Source organism: Lissotriton vulgaris, chromosome 11, assembly GCF_964263255.1.
Source record: "Lissotriton vulgaris chromosome 11, aLisVul1.2, whole genome shotgun sequence".
Taxonomy (NCBI): domain Eukaryota; kingdom Metazoa; phylum Chordata; class Amphibia; order Caudata; family Salamandridae; genus Lissotriton; species Lissotriton vulgaris.
Genome location: NC_141699.1, coordinates 921,650,530 through 921,669,064, shown reverse-complemented (window position 1 = coordinate 921,669,064; position 18,535 = coordinate 921,650,530).

Genomic DNA, 18,535 nt, shown 5'->3' with positions numbered 1-18,535 from the left:
CATGAAAACTGGTTATGCGTGAATTGGGAACATTGCGTAGACAAAAAAATGGCACAAAAGCAGAATGTATACAATATCCTGAAGCGAAAGCCATATGCCAAGCTACTCCTCATATGGTGGCCTTGACCTTTCATTCATTTCTGTGCCTCTTGTTTGTCTTTAAGGCACCTGCTACAAAATACAGATGATAGTACAATATGTAGTCACTACACAAAATTGTATTTCTCTTATTACATGATTTATTTTTGCCCACTTTGCCTCTTCTTTTCAAACTTCATTCATTCCTGAGCCCACACGTGTTTCGTCATCTTAGGGTATTCCCTAAGACTTTGTCAGGGCTGTCGTACCTAAAATTTCTAAATGGCCATTCCTCAGCTTCCGGTTCTTATTTTTGAAGCTCTAATGAAGAATGTTTGATGTGTTTCTCAAAGTACAGTTAAGATTAATACATTTCTCAATAGGCCTGTAACAACCATTTCAGGATCAGGGGTTGTTGGCAGCATTGCAGAATTGCAGTCTTCCCTACATGAAACTGCAGTTGCTTTCTTAAGGGAACAAAATATTGGTACCTTGTACAGAGAAACATTTGCCCTAAACTCATATTTGGGACCACCCGCCTACAAGACGGCAGTTCCACAGCACGCATTACGATGCGAATGCCACAGCGGTGGTCACATTGCCTATGTTTTGTATTGCGGCGGGTACCTGCTACATGGTGCTAGGATATGTAGGGGGGCACATGATCCAGCTCGAGGGATAAAGGGGGGATCTGCTACGGGCCTCCAAATCTGTTTCCGCCAGCCGTTTCATAGCGGGTTGAGGGCCGCAGAAGGACAGACGGAAAGGGATATCATAATCCCCATGGCGATGCCTGGTAGGCACTGGCGCAATGCAGGGACAAGTAGTCGTTATGACAGGCAGTTGGATTGAATCTGCCCGTCTGTACCGTGGCGGTCGGAAAATCCACCGTAATATGAAGGGCAGAAAAAAGCATTACGATGGCGGAGGGGCTGCCACTGACAGCCTGTGGTGGTCCCTCTGCCATCATAATCAGGCCCTATGTCTTTTCAGAACACTCATCTCAGGAAAGCACAGTACAGCCCTCTGCAACTTATGCACCACTACCACCCCCTACAAGGTGACTTAATACACAATCTGGAAAAAGAAACAAGTGGTAGTCTTGCTACCACTACACAAACATTGCCAATTCAGCACTACAACTGTACAAACGTTGCCAATTCAACAGTACCAGCAACATAATCTATGCCCTCATTTATTCTGCCTATTATAACCACAAAAACAACTACAGCAAGCCATGTTGACTAAGCCATTGTGGCCACAACAAAACCTCACCTCAGAGCATGCAGTGCAACAGCCATGTCATCCATTATTTATCCACTGTTGTTGGCATCTATTCTCAAAACTGGTGTGGATGTGCCAAGGTTTGTGGAAGAAGAGGAAGTCGGAGATGAGCTTTTTAGAGAAACTCATACATGGAGTGACATAAAGTGTAGCCACTATGATGAGGAAGAACAGACTATGTATACAGACATTCCTGCCCCTTTAGACCGAAAGACTGAGAAAATTGCCAGGGAGGCATATCTGTCCACCTAACACAAGCACAGGCAGCCATTCATCCCGACCATCCCCCTTTTATACACCTTCTGAACCGGTATCCCCAGTAAGGACTTGAAGAAGATCTGCCCGTATAATGAACATACAAGGATAAGATACAATTCTTGGAATAAAGGTCACCATGTGTCATTACTTTTTTGAGTTTGATATTGTGTGAGGTATTTATCTAGGAATGTATATGTTAATTGTTATTTGATATGCTAATTGTTTTCCTTGATTAGATGTATATTGTAAATAGGTGCTTAGGGCCAGAAGTAGGTATCCAAATACCGGTCGGTAACGGACGAAAATACCGATTTTCGGCTGTTACCGACCGGTATTTGGATACTGAGATGTAGGGGCATAAGAAAATGCAGATTCAGTCAATTTACCAAATCGGTAATTTACATAATCGGTAAAACCGATTCCGATTCTGTAAATTACCGATTCGGTAAAATGACTGAATCTACATTTTAAGATGTAGGCGGCACTGTAAAAGTGCCCCATGGCTTTAAGGATTCGTTATTTACCACCAACTATTCGTTTGTGGTAAATAACGAATACGTGTGTATATGCAAATCTGTGCATGTACACCTGTGCCATGAGGCATACATACATGCCCTTAGGGCAGGGGTCTCCAAACCGGTCCTCGAGGGCCGGATCCATGCCAGATTTTTAAAATAACTACATGTATCTCAATGGCGATATCCAAATAATCTGGCATGGATCCGGCCCTCCAGGACCGGTTTGGAGACCCCTGCCTTAGGGCATGTATTTGCGCCACATGGCACACAAGCCCTAATCAGGGGTGCAACAGGGTGTCAAAGTGACACCCTGCTACCCTTGAATTTTTCGGTATTTTCGGTAATTACCGATTCAGTAATTGACATTCATTCCTATGGGCCTACAGGCCCATAGGAATTAATGGCAAATACCGAATCGGTGAATACCGATTCTGTAAATACCGAATCCTACCGATTCAGTATTTTTTACCGAATTTTTACGTACATTGGATTTACCGATTCATAAATACTGATTCGGTAAAATTCGGTATTTATGAATCGGTAAATCCAAATTACCACACATCTAGCCCTTAGTGTGATAAAAATATCTGCAAGTTGTTATATATATTTTAATATTTTTTTTAATTAATATGCTTTATATACCATTTTTAAAGGAACAAAAATGTTTTAGACAATACATTTTAAATTTTTGCTAATTTAACGATCTTTTATTTTAAACATAATATTTGTGATTTAATTCAAATGAAAACATTTGTTTTCTTTTAATTATTACTTTCCAAAGATTTTTAAAAGATCATTGTTCTTTTACTTTGTGTGTCAATTTATTTCCTTTAACATTATTACAAATATAGATCATGCTAAAACATAAAATGCATTAAATAATTTAAAACCTTGCTTATAAAAATAAACATAATATTGACTGGGTTCTGGGGTAGACAAGGGCGAGTTGTTGCATGCTTTTGAAAAAAGGTCAGGTCACTTAAAGCCCTACTTACATGATCCCCAAACCATGATCTTCAAAGAGACATGTTTGTTTTGAATATTCGTGCACCCAGGCATCTAAGCTCCTACGGATTGCCTTGCATAGTTCCCCTAGGAACTACCTAGTGTTGGAATGGATAAATATGATGTCAATGAACACCATGATATGTGCAGGCCAGACAACAGCAACACCACTAAATGCAATGTTAATGTATGCCATAACCTGTAACCGCATTATACTGTCAATACCTTAAGCCTCTTCTTAAAAGACTGAATTTTACCTAGATTAAACCTGCACTCTGTCATCTACAGCTGCTAAATAATGAATGCACTTTATTTGTAATCAGTTTTTTAAAATTAGCCCTTAAATTTAGAATTAGCATGGAGGGATAATGCCTGATATTGTAGTATATATTGTTGTATATATTCACCTACAGATCAATTGTGTTTTATTCCTGTGGACAATGTGGTTTTCTTTGTTATCAACTTGTTTTTATGACGTATATTAAATTGTGCTTTTATGGTTGTTCTCTGCAAATAACCGAATAAAGATAAAAAAAAAATAAAAAAAAAATACTGTCAATACTCATAAATGAAAAATCAATCTATGCCATAACCTGTGACCACACAAAAGTATCAATACCGGTAGTAACAACGTCTATGTATGCCATAATCCATGCATGAATGATAATGTTGTTACCAGTAGAAACAATGTCGATGTACACCATGATCTAGGCATGCATAACTATGTCAATATCAGTAGAGACAATGTTGATATAAGCTATGACAACTGTATGCACAATGTTGAGAATGTTCTAATATTATTGATGTCGGATTCACCCAAGATGACCTCCCCATCAACCCTGAGTCATAGATAGGTTGTTAGGCAGATCCTACGACCCACAACCACGCTTTTTGAATGACAGGTATCAGGTGGGGGTCTCATTTAGCCCAAAGACAAACGCGCCCCCAGGGAAACCCTGATCGCTCCCACCAATAGATAGTTGCACCACAAACAGGTCAAATTAAATTGGCCCCAATAAAATATCTTTGGCCAAAGGCTCATGCTCCCCAAAAGTACCACAAAGCTAGATACCTCATGTAGATTGGAACACCCAGCCAATCAGAACACCACATGCACACCATACGTATGGTGATCCTGCGCTCTTCATTCCTGACATCTGGACACTTACACACTGGCCCACACTAGCTCTCCCCGAGTTTGAGAGCTTTGTCCTTATCAGACGACCAAACTTGTTAATTTATGACTGAGATGCTCTGTCAGAAATGCAGAAATTACTTTATTGTACCTCATGAGATGTATATAATGTCAGCTAAACTTTGTACATTGAGGGACTTTCCTAGGATGCATTAGTTTGAGACTCTCCTGGCTGTAGCATTTAGTTAAACCAACTTGTTCCTGTTTTGCTAAATGCCTCTTGTCTTTTCATTTCTTTAAGGTAAATTTATATCCAAGAAAAACTTGTTATTAAGCGATTGAGGAAGAATTATAAACCGGTATTAGCCAGGAAAAAGGTGCTCTGGGAAGAGGCTTCATCAAACTTGGATCAGGCAGCTGACACTAATGATGTTACTCTGTTCTGGAGTATGGTTAATGCCTCCATTTAAAAAGAAATTCCCACCCAAATGTACTTATTTTGTCCCTCAAAAAATGTGCATTTATCATTTTTCAGGCATTTTTGCTTCTCTTGATGATGTCTCTTTAGACGGAGGTAGGAGTGTTAAACCAATCTTGTAGGAGGTCACTTGGCAACATTTTGGATGAGGTTCTTCTTGCTCTAGAACATAGTGCTGGGGGTAAGTCACCCAGCCCTGATGGTGTCCCGGTTGAAGGCTTTAGAGCAATGGGTGAACTATGGGACCCGATTGCTACTAGGGGCTTCAATGCAGCTGCTGAGGGCATATCCCCTTGTAGCTGGGCTGATTTAATCATAGTGCCTATTTTTAAGAAGTGGGTAGATCAGACCTGAAGAGCTATTGCCCCAATTCCTCCCGGACTCTTTGCCACAGCTGATGGGAAGGGTACTCCTACAGAGATTAGAACAGTGGGTAGCAGACAATTCAATCCTTTCGGAGGCCCAGTATGGATTCAGGAGGGGTTTGGGCACAGTGGAGCAGTGTGTGAATCTTGACCTACTCATCAGGAAATACACTAAGGCTATGTTGGGGTCCCTCTATTTCTGTTTTGCTGACTTCAGCAGCACCTTTCATTTGGTTGACAACTTTATTCCGTGGCTCACACTGCTTTTGCTTGGGGCCCCTGAGATCATTGCCCCTTTTTTCTTCAGACTGTAATAGAATCTGTCTGCTAAGGTCCGTTATGGCCCCAATGGGGATTGTTCCCCATTGTTTAAAATCAAGAGGGGAACCAGGCAGGGTTGAGTTCTGGCACCTTTCTTGTTCTCTCTTTTTATTAATGGTGTTGTTTATGTCCTTCAGGCTCTGCAGACTGGCGCGCCCATTGTTGCTGCACGTCCAGTCCCTGTGCGTTGTACGCTGATGACGATGTGCTGTTGTGAAGGACTCCAGATGGCCTGACTGGTAGGCCCATTCACTGATTTTATTGAGGCCAGAAAAATTGAGATTAATAACACTAGAAAATGTACGACGTCATGAGGAAAAAAACACAAAAGTGTAGGGCCTTCTATATTATAGACTCTCCAATTGAGAAGGTTAATTCGCTTTATTATTTGTGAATCCTTTTTTCCAATAATAGCTCATAGTACCAACATATACAAAATGCCCAATCTAAAATTAGCAGAATTTGTGAGGGAGTCTTCAAGTTCTCCCATAAACTTGGCAGCAGCCCTGTTAACGAAATGATCAACATATACAAGGCGAGAGCATTGTCGCTGCCGTGTACATGTGGAGGTCTCTGGGGTTATACGCCCTGCAGTCCTCTTCAGTTTGAGGAGAACGTTTTCCTTAGGCATCTTACACTCTGGCGTTCGTAATATCTTTAATTGTTCACAAAGAGGCCGGTCTAGCCCACTTGGAGGACCTATTTTCGTTGAAGCCTATATCACTTCCATCTGGGCAAAACCCGAAACAGCGTTTACAAAATCAATTATGTTAGATTGTCTAGCACTAGACCATGCTATTAATATCCTCTGGCTTTCTTACATTAATAAGTCTTTTAAATAATCATTTGGTCTTCCTCTGCACCATGACCCACACAGTATGCGTGTTCTCCCTAAGAGTGCGGTTAAGGCGTCTTTTATAAGTGCAAGATCTGAAAACAGAGCCCTTGCTGAGTCAAAAGAAAACACAGTTGCCTCTTACATGTCAAAAGCTTTTCAGGAGGTTTACCAACCATATTTGTCTCTGGTGACTAATACTCAGCACTGTTTCATAATAACTAGGTTGAAGTTGAGCATGGTACACTTTCAGTAGCCTTCCCCACCTTGAATCAACGGATGGTGGAAATGGTCCCATGCCGATGCGATGATATCTTGAAGCAGAGCACTCAGCACTTTATTTTATTCTGCAGCCTTTTTGATGGCCTAAGGAAATACTACTTGAAACCCATTCTACTTGCAAAGAATATTAGGGATTATTAGGCTGCTTAATAATACCTGTGTGCAATGGAGGACCCCTTTTATGCCTTAGCAACATTCTTTCTATTTGGGGCGCGACTCAAATTAGGAAAAGTGTTTTATCTTAATTTGTAGTATTAGGACGGAGAGGGTTAGGACGGAGATGGAGATTCTTAACATTGTCGTTTTTAACACTGCATATTGTATATCTGTCTTTTTTTATAATGTTTTATCATCATCTATTGTTGTATTTTATTCTTGTACTTGTATGGCCTACTTTGATTGTGCCGAATAAAGATTTTGAATTGAATTGAAACAGAATCCTTCACATATCTGTTCTGTTTTCTACATCTGGCCTGCTTCTTACTGATAATAGCCAGAGCCACAAAGCAGGTTCGTCTTAATTCGACCCAGAATTGTGCATCTCAGAGCTAACTGGCCTTAATAGTGTGCAGTCACTCAAAGAAATGTTCTTGAGAATAGGCCTACTCATTTGTTTGCCCTAGGTAACGTCAAGACTTACTATGAGCTCTGCTCCTCTGTTTTTACTAACACACAGAATCCCTCAGATATCTTCTCCTGTAACATCCAGAGTCTCAAAGAGCTCTGCCCTGTACCCATGGGCATGTGGTGCACTGATTTGAGCAACACCCAAATGCCCTCAGAAGTATACCTTAACAGTATACAGATTTACTCAAAACATTATTTTAATAACAATATTTCCTTCATTATGAGTGGCTCCGGAAATGGGTTGGTTGTTTCATGCCTCAGGGGTTACTGGCACAGGAAGTAATGATAACTCCAGGAGTGGGTAAAATGAAGATCCAGAGTGTCCACTAAGAAACGAGAAATTCTCCTCTGAAATTCTTCATTCCCCCATAGTTTCACATGGAGATTATGTCTGGTTTCAATAACTAAAATCTCTGTCTGAAGGTAAAGAGATCTCTGGTTTTCCTGTGGATCTCATAATTTCAAAGGCACTGGTATCTGCTGTTACTGGCTCCTTGAATTAAGAAGATGCTTATGAAAAGGGCCTCAGAGTCATTCTGAGTTATGGGATTGCTACACACACTTTTTGCAGCTCTATGCCTGACAAAACAGAAACATACACCAAATTAATTTTCTCCAAATCTTAGTCTGAGTCAGGGCCTGTGAAAATTCCATACACAAGCACATCTTTGAATAATACTTTTATCAATCAACATGTTTCTTGACTGTAATTCACAAATATGAATAGCAGGATTTTTCTTAAAGAAGATGTACCACAAAATGGCCATAATTTAGAAAACTCTGGATTCAAACAAAATTAGCCTAAAAATTATGGTGTACATCTTATCCCACATATAAAATATGTTTCTGTTTAAAGAGATGAGTCTTTACATATACCTAAATACTACATTTGCAATGTAGCAAAATAACATTACACATAAACCATGTTACATTGTCTGAATTAGCAACAATTTAATTCCTTGGGATAATGCAGCACCATGTGAAGCTCAGTGTGAGTGGATGGGAATTCTTCAGTCTACAATTTAACCGACCTCTACAGACAGTGGCGTAATGAAACTTGAGGGGCGCACCCCCTGCAGGGTACATGAATGGCCCCCGCTCCGGATTTAATCAGAAGCTCTAGGTCCAGCGTACTGTGCTGGGGGCCCCCCTGCAGCTCGCCCCCCACACCTCGGGGTCTGTGGGGGCCTCTGTTACGCCACTGCTTACAGATGCAGCCTCTGATTAAGAATATATTTGGGATACATTTTGATTCCCCTCTCTAATCTTAACATTCTCTTTCACCATAAGTTTTGTAGACTAATGTAGGAGCCAACTCAAAGGCGCATCTGTGCTGCTGGAGGCTAACGCAAAATAAGAGAGGCACTGCACTCTGGAACAGAAACAAGCGATCCATGATTTCATGGCTTGTCACATAGTTGGAATACTACAAGTGGTGTGAGCAACTTTCTTTTTATGTTTGAAAGCTTTATTAGAGTAAAATTGGATATTACAATAAGGTGACAGCAGCAAATTACAAGAAAAAAGGTTAAAAATTGAGATAAACTAAACAGAAGGAGCTAATGTCACATTAAAAAGGCAAAGCATTTTGAGTATTTTACGGGGAGGAGGGGGGAGGGAAAGGAGGGGAATAAAATCATGATAATATCATAGAAGAATGAATGAAAAAATAGAAACACAATGAAATTCAGTCAGAAAGTACAGTAAATACATCATATTCAGCAAATACCTGAAATAAGAGCATTAGCAAAAAACATGAATAAAGCTAAAAAAACTGCATTAGTGAAATTGAAAAATATCATAAACTACAAGCAGGAGTACATATGCTCAAGGAGGTTTGAAATTATCAGAGGAAAGTGGAGAATATGTCTTTTTGGCAGATTGATCTAAATATAGGGTGAGAGGTAACCAGTAGAGTTCAACATTTCGGGAAGGTTTGCAGGAGGATGCAAAAGCAACATCAAGTCTATGTGAATGGCATACTAGATTCCACCAGCAGCTTAGGGATAAAGTATTCAGGGATTTCCAATTAGAAACAATGTGTTGCAGTGCAAGGGCCAGCATAAGATCAAAAAGACCATGAGAGTGTGGAGAGAGTTCCAAAGTGTCTGAAAGGCTACCTAGAAAAACAAAAGAAATGGAAAAGGGAAGAGAGATGTGAAAAATACGGGAGAGACGAGACCATATCTGAGTCCAAAAAAGGCGGACTGAGGGACAGAGGAAGAAGAGGTGGAAAAGATCAGCATTAGGAGCATTACAGGTCCAACAATTAGCTACAGAATTGGATGTAAAGCGAGAGATAGAAAGAGGAGAAAGGTAGAGTCTATGATAAAAGAAAAATAGGGACTGAGTAAGAGAGGCAGTACGGGAAGTCCTCAAGGATTTAGCCCAAAGTTTGTCCCAAAGAGAAGTTGACCATGAGGAACCCAAGTCTTTCTCCCAAGATAGTTCCAATTTCGATTTGGGACGATCCGGGTCAGGGGCCGAGAAATACCGATAAATAAGGGAAGCTTTAGGAACAGTAGAGAGGACGGTAAGTAGAGAAGGAGACGAGGCTGGTAAACCTTCAGAAGGAAGAGAGTAATAACGATCAAGAATGATTTCCATAAGTATGAAGAATTTCTTTGCAAAAGAGGGAGGACAACGGAATTGAGATTGGAATTGAGGAAACGAGCAGGGAGATGAACCATCAAAAAGATGATGCACCCAGATGATACCCTTCGATCTCCACGAGGGCCATGCGATAGGTCTATTATGTATTAAAATGAGTGAGTTGTACCAGATAGGTAATAATAAGAAGGATTCCTGAGACGTCGAGGAAGAGGAAACTAAAGGCCGCAAAAGAGAGGAAGTGTGTTTGAATAGGAGGGGGTTAAGACATAGGGCTTTAGAAGTGAAACGAATTACCTCCTGTAAAGAATAAGGAAGTAATAATTCATGCTCAACAGAGAGCCAAAGGGGAGAGAAAGGGGAGATCTCCTGTGATAACCAGCGGGAAGCTTGTCGAAGCGAGAAGGACTTATGGTAGAGGCGAAAGTCTGGAAAATTGGTCCCACCATTAAGTTTAGATTTACAAAGGTTTGAAAGAGATACACAAGCCTTTTTCTGTTTCCAGAGAAATTTGGACAAAACAGTGTCAATGCGGCGGAAATAGAGCGCTGGGATACGGATTGGGAGCATGGACAATAAGTAGATCAGAATCGGGGCAATCATCATCCTGATGGAATCAAGACGACCCCACCAAGAAAGAAATAAAGGATTCCAAGAAGAGAGTAAAGAATCTATTCTAGAGATGACCGCATTCATGTTAAGTTGAATAGAGGAGGAAATAGAGTTAGAGAAAAGAACACCAAGATATTTTATTTTCTTAGAGTTCCAAGCAAAGCCGGTAGATGAGAAGAAATGGGGAAGGCAAAATTTGGTTAGAGGAAGAATTTCTGTTTTATCAGAGTTTATTTTATAACCTGAAACTAAAGAGAATTTTTCAAACTCAATTAATAAAGAGGGAACAGAGGTGACTGGGTCTGAGATAAATAAAAGGATATCATCAGCATAGGCAGATAATTTAAGATGATGATCACCATACGGGAATCCAGAAATGGAGGGATTGTTACGTATAGAAGAGAGGAAGGGCTCAAGCGCTAAAATAAATAAAAGAGGTGACAGAGGACAGCCCTGACGAACTCCACGCTGAAGTGTGAATGGGGAAGTGAGGTGACCATTGACGAGAACGGAGGCCTTGGGCATAGAATATATCAAAGAAATATAGGAGATAAATTTAGGACTGAAGCCATGCCATTTCAGGGAAGCCATGAGAAAAGACCAGTCAACCCGATCAAAAGCTTTCTCAGCATCGACTGAGATGGCTGCAATGGGAATTGACAGTGAGGGGGCCTTACTTAAAACATTAAGGAAGAGTCTGGAGTTGTCCGAAGTGAGGCGACCCTTAACAAAACCACATTGCTCTTTGCCGATGAGATGTGGCAGGAGCGGGTCAAGGCGAAGAGCTAATAGTTTTGCAAAAATCTTATAGTCCACATTAACTAAAGATATAGGTCGATAATTCTTACCAAATTTAGGGTCTCTACCTTCTTTCGGGATAAGGCAGATGGTAGCATCTTGAAATGAGCCTTGGGCCAATCCATTAGAACAAAAAGACTGAAAAAGAGAGAGAAGTTTGGGTAAGAGGAGGTCGGAAAAATGTAAGTAAAATTCAACTGGAAAGCCATCAGGTCCTGGAGTTTTGCCTTTAGTGAGAGAGGACAAAGCAGTGGATAACTCCGAAATAGTGAGATCAGTATCAATGTCCGAAAAATTAAGATGGGAGGTATCTGGCTTAGGTAGATTATCAAAATAAGATTGACTAAGCTCTGGGGTGGGGGGGTTCTCAGGGGTGTATAAAGATTCATAAAAAGAGTGAAATTGTTCCAAGATTTCAGCATCTGTATGTACAAGAACATTAGAGGGGGAATAGATAGAGTCTATGTTAGTTCGTTCCTTACGCGATTTAAGATCGTTAGCCAGTAATTTACCAGACTTATTGCGACCTCCATAGTATCGTGCACTGCTCCGGAGAAGAAAAGAGGAGGCTGAATCCGTAGTAAGTTTGTTAAAAGCAATCTTAGCCTTAAGAAGTTCAGGAGACATATGATTAGGAGAAGAAGTGTAGAATTGATGCTCCAACGACTTAATGTGTGCAAGGGTAACTTTACGATTTTGAAGGAACTTTTTCTTTTTTTTAGAGACAAAATCGATAATAAAACCACGGGCCGTGGCCTTGAAGGAATCCCAAAGAACATGAGGAGGGGTATCGGGCTTAGAGTTAAGTTGGAAAAATTCAGAAGTGAAAGAGCGAAAAGAGGAGGAAAAAAGAGGATCAACAAGAAGAGAAGGGTTAAAACGCCAGCGAGAAGATTTAGGAGTAGGAGGAAGAAGATCAAATACAGTGATAATAGGGGCGTGATCAGAAATAACAATAGGTTCAATAGAAGAGGATAGAAGGTGTTGAGATAAAGATGAGGATAGAAAAATGTAGTCCAAACGAGAGAAAGAAGCATGCGGAGGAGAGAAAAAGGAAAAGTCTATAACATCTGGGTGAGTGAGTCTCCATGAGTCCACAAGATGTACCTGAGTGATAGTGTCAAGGAACTGTTTATGGGGTTTGTGAGGAGAAAAACGAACAGAAGATCTACGATCCAAAAAGGGGTCGATGATCTGATTGCAGTCTCCACCTAACAGGAAAGAATCATCTTTATATTGAACACATTTTGCTGTAATGGAGGGCCAAAAAGAGGAGTCAAAGCATGTAGGTCCATAAACATTGAACACAGTAATTGGGATAGCATTAATGAGTAATTTAGCTAAAATCCAATGTCCCTCATCATCCCTTTCCTCTAGTAACACCTTACACTTTAGACGTTTATGAATCAAAATAGCAACCCCGTTCTTTTTCTGAGAGGCAGGGGAGAACAAAACAGTTCCAACCCACAATCTCTTTAGTTTTAAGGATTCAATATCTGAAAGATGGGTTTCTTGAATAAGAACAATATCAGGATTGTAAGAGGATAGGTGTGAGAGTACTCTCTGCCTTTTGATAGGGTGATTACATCCTTTCACATTCCATGAAACAACTTTGAAGGTGAAAGAGTAATAAACTGTTCAAAATTGAAAAATGCAAAAACATACTGTACAAGTATTAGTTCAAATTTTAGAAAGGTAAAAATCATGAAAATCATCAAAAGGGTAGAAGGAAGGATAGGTAGAGGAGGAAAAAGAAAAGGGAAAAGGGAGAGGGGTAGGGAAAAGGAAAGAAGATCAGCAAAAGAAGGAGAAGGAAGAAAAGAGAGAAGGCATAGAAGACAGTACAAATCCAAAAGGATGACTGTAGCGAACATACCTGGAAGGGGAAGTACACAAAGGGGGAAGGTGGGGAGGTGGTGATGCGTTACAAGACGGGTGGACCAGGACCAGGAGCAGAACCACACCGAGACCTCACAAAAAGGAACAAAGGATGGAACAAGATGGTGAAGGGAGCGTCCGACACACATCCGCCTGGGGAAAAAAGGAGAAATTGTTAACATACGGAACATGTGACACAAAGTATATATCCAGAGATTAGAAAGAGAAAGTATGTATAACATACGAAAGGAGAGATGTGAAAAAAGAAGATAAGCAGTATGAGAAGATTAAGATTAAGAGAAGGAGTATAGAGAAGTACACGAAATCAGAGAAACACTACTAGAAAACAATACATGGAGACAACAAAAATATTTCTGCCACTGTTCGAAGTAGAGGAGGAGGCGTCCATCCCTTCTTCAGTCTGCAGAAAGAGGAAATTTCGTAGTTCACCAGGATCTTGAAATGACCAAGTTTTATTCCGATAAGTGACCCTGAGGGTACAAGGGTGAAACAGGCCATATCTTGCTCCCAGGGAGCGCAAAGAAGGACGCATAGCTAGAAACTCCTTACGTCTGGAGGCAGTGACATTAGAGACATCCTGAGATAAGTAAACTCGTTGACCTTGCCAAGTCACTTGTTTTTTGTTCCTTGCTGCTGAAAGAATCGAAAGGAGATCTGTGTACTTCAAAAATAGGATGATGACTCCACGAGGTTTAGAAGAAGAATCCGTTCTTGCGCCTAATCTATGAGCTCTCTGTATACTGATGGATGTAGAGGGGGGCATATCCAAAAGTTTCGGCAGGAAGGTGGTAAAGAAAGTCACTGGATTGTCACCCTCAAGATTTTCCGGCAAATTGTAAATACGAAGGTTGTTCCTTCTGTTGCGATTTTCCAAATCCTCTGTATGCTTCTGTAGAGAGAGGACAGTCTTTTCTAATGCAACAATACGTTGCGTGTTGGATTGAAGGTCAGGCAGTTGTAACTCAACAGTAGAAAGTCGGGCATCCATGGACTCCCATTTGTCCTTCAAAAGCTGCATATCTGTACTTGTCTTTTCGATAAAGGGACGCATTGCCCGCAGCTCCTCCAAAATTTGATCAGTAGGAGATGTTGAAGGGTTTTCCTCCGGTGTGGGAGAATTTTGTTTGAGACGTTTGCCCGATGGAGCAGGTGGAGAGGGCTTACTGGCAGATGAGTGAGCCAAAGAGGCTTTTTGAGTAGACATTTTTGCAGAGTAATTCGATTTAGGTGTACCAGTTGAAGAACCCACCGAGGTATTTATAGAGGGAGTAAAGAGAAATTGAGGTTTACGTAGTCTCACCATAGAAAAGTCCACTTGCGCCAATAATTAATCTTAATTCCCTGAGGTGCGCTCAGAATGTGTCAGAAAAAACATCTCAGTATAAGGTAAAAGAAGCGTCCATGAAATACAAGACGTTCCAAAAAATACAGCACATGAAGAGGAGAAAATGAATCTATCTCCTGAGGAAGCGCTTGTAAATTGTAGAAGAGAGCATCAGGGAATTGAATTGAGTATATGTTGGCAATTGAAAGAGAGAGGGTGGTGAGAATGGCAGTAAGTAGAGGTACGTCATGTAGCAGTTGAGGTATAAAGAAATGCACAGAGAGTCCAAAAAATCAGCAAAACGCAATGGGGAGGAGCACTAGGAATAGCACTGAGATTTGAAAACGCCGAAAAAAGCGGGTCTCACATAGGAAACGCTACGCCAATGCGTCTAAATAAGTATTCCTCAGTGTATAAAAAGAAGTTAAACCTGGCAAAGAGTCACCACATATTTAAGTTGCTCACCCCCATAGTTGTTTGTGCCAGGGTCGTTGCTGTCCAGTGACACGTCGTGTTGTGGCAATGGTGACGGTAGAGGTCCGGGAGTTGAGGAATCCTCAAAATGGCGGCTCCGTGAGGAGCGGCAGAAACATCGCGGAAACGGGTGAAAACGGCACCTCAAGAGCCGAAACTCCGCTCCGCGTGTTCTACCGAGGCTCCGACAGGCGAATTCGTCAACGGGGCTCAAAGGCGGACCCGTTCACATCGGGAAATCTGCTGCGAGGCTTGACGGTGTAGCGGAGCTCCGCACCTAGCCGGCCATCTTGCGCGGCATCCAAGCCACGCCCCCGTGAGCAACTTTCTAACGCTATGAGCAGCATGCCTTTTTGTTTCAATGATAAGTTCCCATATAGCATGTGTGAAAGTGGTACTTGACCCAGCCAAATTGTGTACCAAGGGAGAGAGAGCTCCATTGCCCATGAAAGATTTGTGATCTGTTTTGCTCTTTAGCTGCCCTCCGTCTCTTCCTTTCACTGAGCTCCTGGATGGTTTACACAGTCTGGGTTTTCACATTGTAAGATTGCCTTTGGGATAATCACTAACCAAAACGTGCTGTTAGTGAAACATTTTGTTTAAATTCCTCTTTCCTTGTCTGATATCCAAAGGGGTCGCGCTAACCCAAGAGTCTGTGCCAAAGATTTGATATAATTGATATATGTGGTTGCTCTCGTTCCACTACTCATACGATGATCTCAAGAACAATGAGTATGGCCTAGGAATGTGCAAAGGCCATGGGACTGAAAGGATAAGAGGAAACATTTATAAGAGTTACAGCTATGTTATTGTGCTTTATATTGTACAAAGTAATGTTGATTTAATAACAATGTAACATGCTCACTCACTAAACCATATGAAAACGTAGATCAACAAAAAATAAAGCCATATGGAAATACCAGGCAAGTCCTGTAGGCCGCTGTTGAGTTTTGAGCGTGTTAAAAACGTACAAGCAACTTAAAACGCTGTTTGAACTAAACCAAAGTATCACCAAGGAACGTTATTTAAGACACACAGGATGTATGTCACAATATCGAGTGACATAAAATTGTACTGCCAGTCAGTCAGTCAAAAGTCTTTATTTCGATTAATTAAAATCATAAAAGCAGCATCAAAAATTCATACATACAAGTTTAAAATGTTATAAGTTATATACAAACGGATAGGTATACTGGTTTTTAGCAGCTATTCAAAACATATACAGAGTTTATACAATTCATGATTTGTGCAAAATATGTGCAAATAGCAAACTTTGTAGCATCACTATAGGGACCACGGTATAGAAATTCACTCTATACAAATAAATAATTGTGCAAAAAATTACAAGTTTTCAGATATATACACTCATATTTACAACTCACAATTTGTTCAGGAGTAAGGCCTTGTGTCACCTCTATTGGGCACTCAGAAAAACTGGAAACCCCCTTCTCCTTCTGCTGCCTCTTGTAGTGAACAAGTGTTCCCATTACTTTTGTTAATCCTCACAGCTGCCACCAAGAAACTAGCTACACTAAAAATAGTATGCACGCTACTCAATAGCTGCAAGTGTACGAGGGCTGGTCTCACTTGCAAGAATCCTGCTTCTCTTAGTATGGGCAATAAACATTTTTTACGGGCCACAGAGTACTTTTCGCAAAACATAATGAAATGGAGTGTATCTTGAGTGGAGAAATTGTCACAGGAGCAAGGTGCAGAATCTTCCGGTTTAGCCCAGTGCGAAAAAGAACCTAGAGTAAGATGTATTAAATTAAATCTAAATCTTGTCAACAAAAAACGATGGAAAGGTTTTGTGACAATCCTTAAGTAAGGTTCTATTGAGGGGGACGACTGCAAGAGGTAAATACTTCTTGCACCCTTTTTTTTAAGCTCCTCTTCCTCTCTATCTGCCTCCAGCAAGATTCTAAAATTGTGTTTGATCCAAACCACATCCTCTTTCTTAATACTCTCTGGGGCTGTATATAGTTCAGGTCGGCCCAGTGTGGCACACGCCGCTCTAACGTATGCCAGCCATGGGATTCCCTCTGCCTTCTCCAGTGCCAGAAAGTCTTTAAGAATAAGATGATTAAGTGTGATCTCATCGTTAAGCCACGTGTTTGCCCAAAAGATCAGGGGCGCTATCTTTAGGTGATCTGAAATGTAACCTAGGCCTAGCTCAGAATGTATAGAGAGGGTTGAGGTTGACTGTGGAACCGATAGCAAATATAAGAAATCTATTTTCCACAAGTTGAATTTTGCCAACAGAGGCGTAGCCCCAAATAGAGGCCCCATAGGATGCAATAGCACAGCATTTAGACTTGTATATTTTAAGCATTGCTTCCATGGGTCTGGCTCCCAATTTTTTTGCAAAATTAAGGAGGGCTGATGTGGATCTTATGACAGCATTACTTTTCTGTTTCTCCTGGGGGAGCCAATTACCTTTTTCATCAAATAGGACACCTAGGTAGTTAAAAGCCGGTACCCTAGAAAGATGGTTACCCAGGCATCTAAATGTAGGGACCTTACTGATCTTCCTTCCACGTCCCGCAATCATTACATGGGATTTGCTACTGTTAACTTTGAAGTCTAATGACTCCATAAAGGTGCCAAAGTTATCCAGCAGCCTCTGGAGGCCCACCCCTGTCCGGGCATTTAATACGGCATCATCCGCGTACAGGAGGACCGGGATACCCGATCCCCCTGCACGCGGGATGTCTGCCCCAACCCCAATCAAGGATTTTTGCAGTCCGTTAATGTATATTGTAAATAGGAGGGGTGCCAGAATGCAGCCTTGTCTGACACCCTGCCTAGAGTTAAAATGGCTCGTGCACCTTCCCTCCTGCGTGACCCTAACTGCTGCTGTAAGATTCTGGTGGTGATAGGCTTAGGAAGTAGACTAAAGGTGCTTCTATCCCTAATTCCGGGAGGATATTCCATAGTTTGGAGCGATTCACCAGGTCAAATGCTGACGAAAGGTCCATGAACCCAAGGTATAAAAGACCATCTTTAGCTATGGTATATTTATTAATCAAAAGATGTAGGTTCAAGCATTGATCCATGGTGCTTCTGTGTTGCCTAAATCCATACTGTAGATTCGAGAGCACCCTCCTGTCAGTCAACCAATCCCCCAGGTTCTGCAAAATGACTCTGCCCATGATCTTAACGGCAGAGTCCAGAAGGGAGATTGGTCTATAACAGGTGGGGTCCCCTCTCCTCCCTTTTTTAAATATTGGAACTATTATTGAGGAAGCCCTCAAGGGGGGAAAACCCACAGTAGATGCTGCATTAAAAACGTTAGTTAAAATCTTCGCCCAAAAGGTAGGATATAGTATATAGAGATCAGCGGGCACCCCGTCTGGGCCAGGAGCCTTATGTTTCAGGGTTTGACGTATGGCCTTTTCTACGTCCGCTATTCTAAATTTCACCGGTTGAGTCGGAAGTCTCAGGATAGGGTCACTAAGGTGTAATTCCTGATGATCCCTGTCACTATAGATGTTCGTAAAGTGATTGAGCCAGGCATCATCAGGGATCACGCAATCTGTGTCTAAATTAGCCCTTTCTGAGAAATAAGACTGATTTATAGTAGCCCAGAACTTCCTGCTGTCCTTTAACACATCTTGACTGCAGGTTATCCC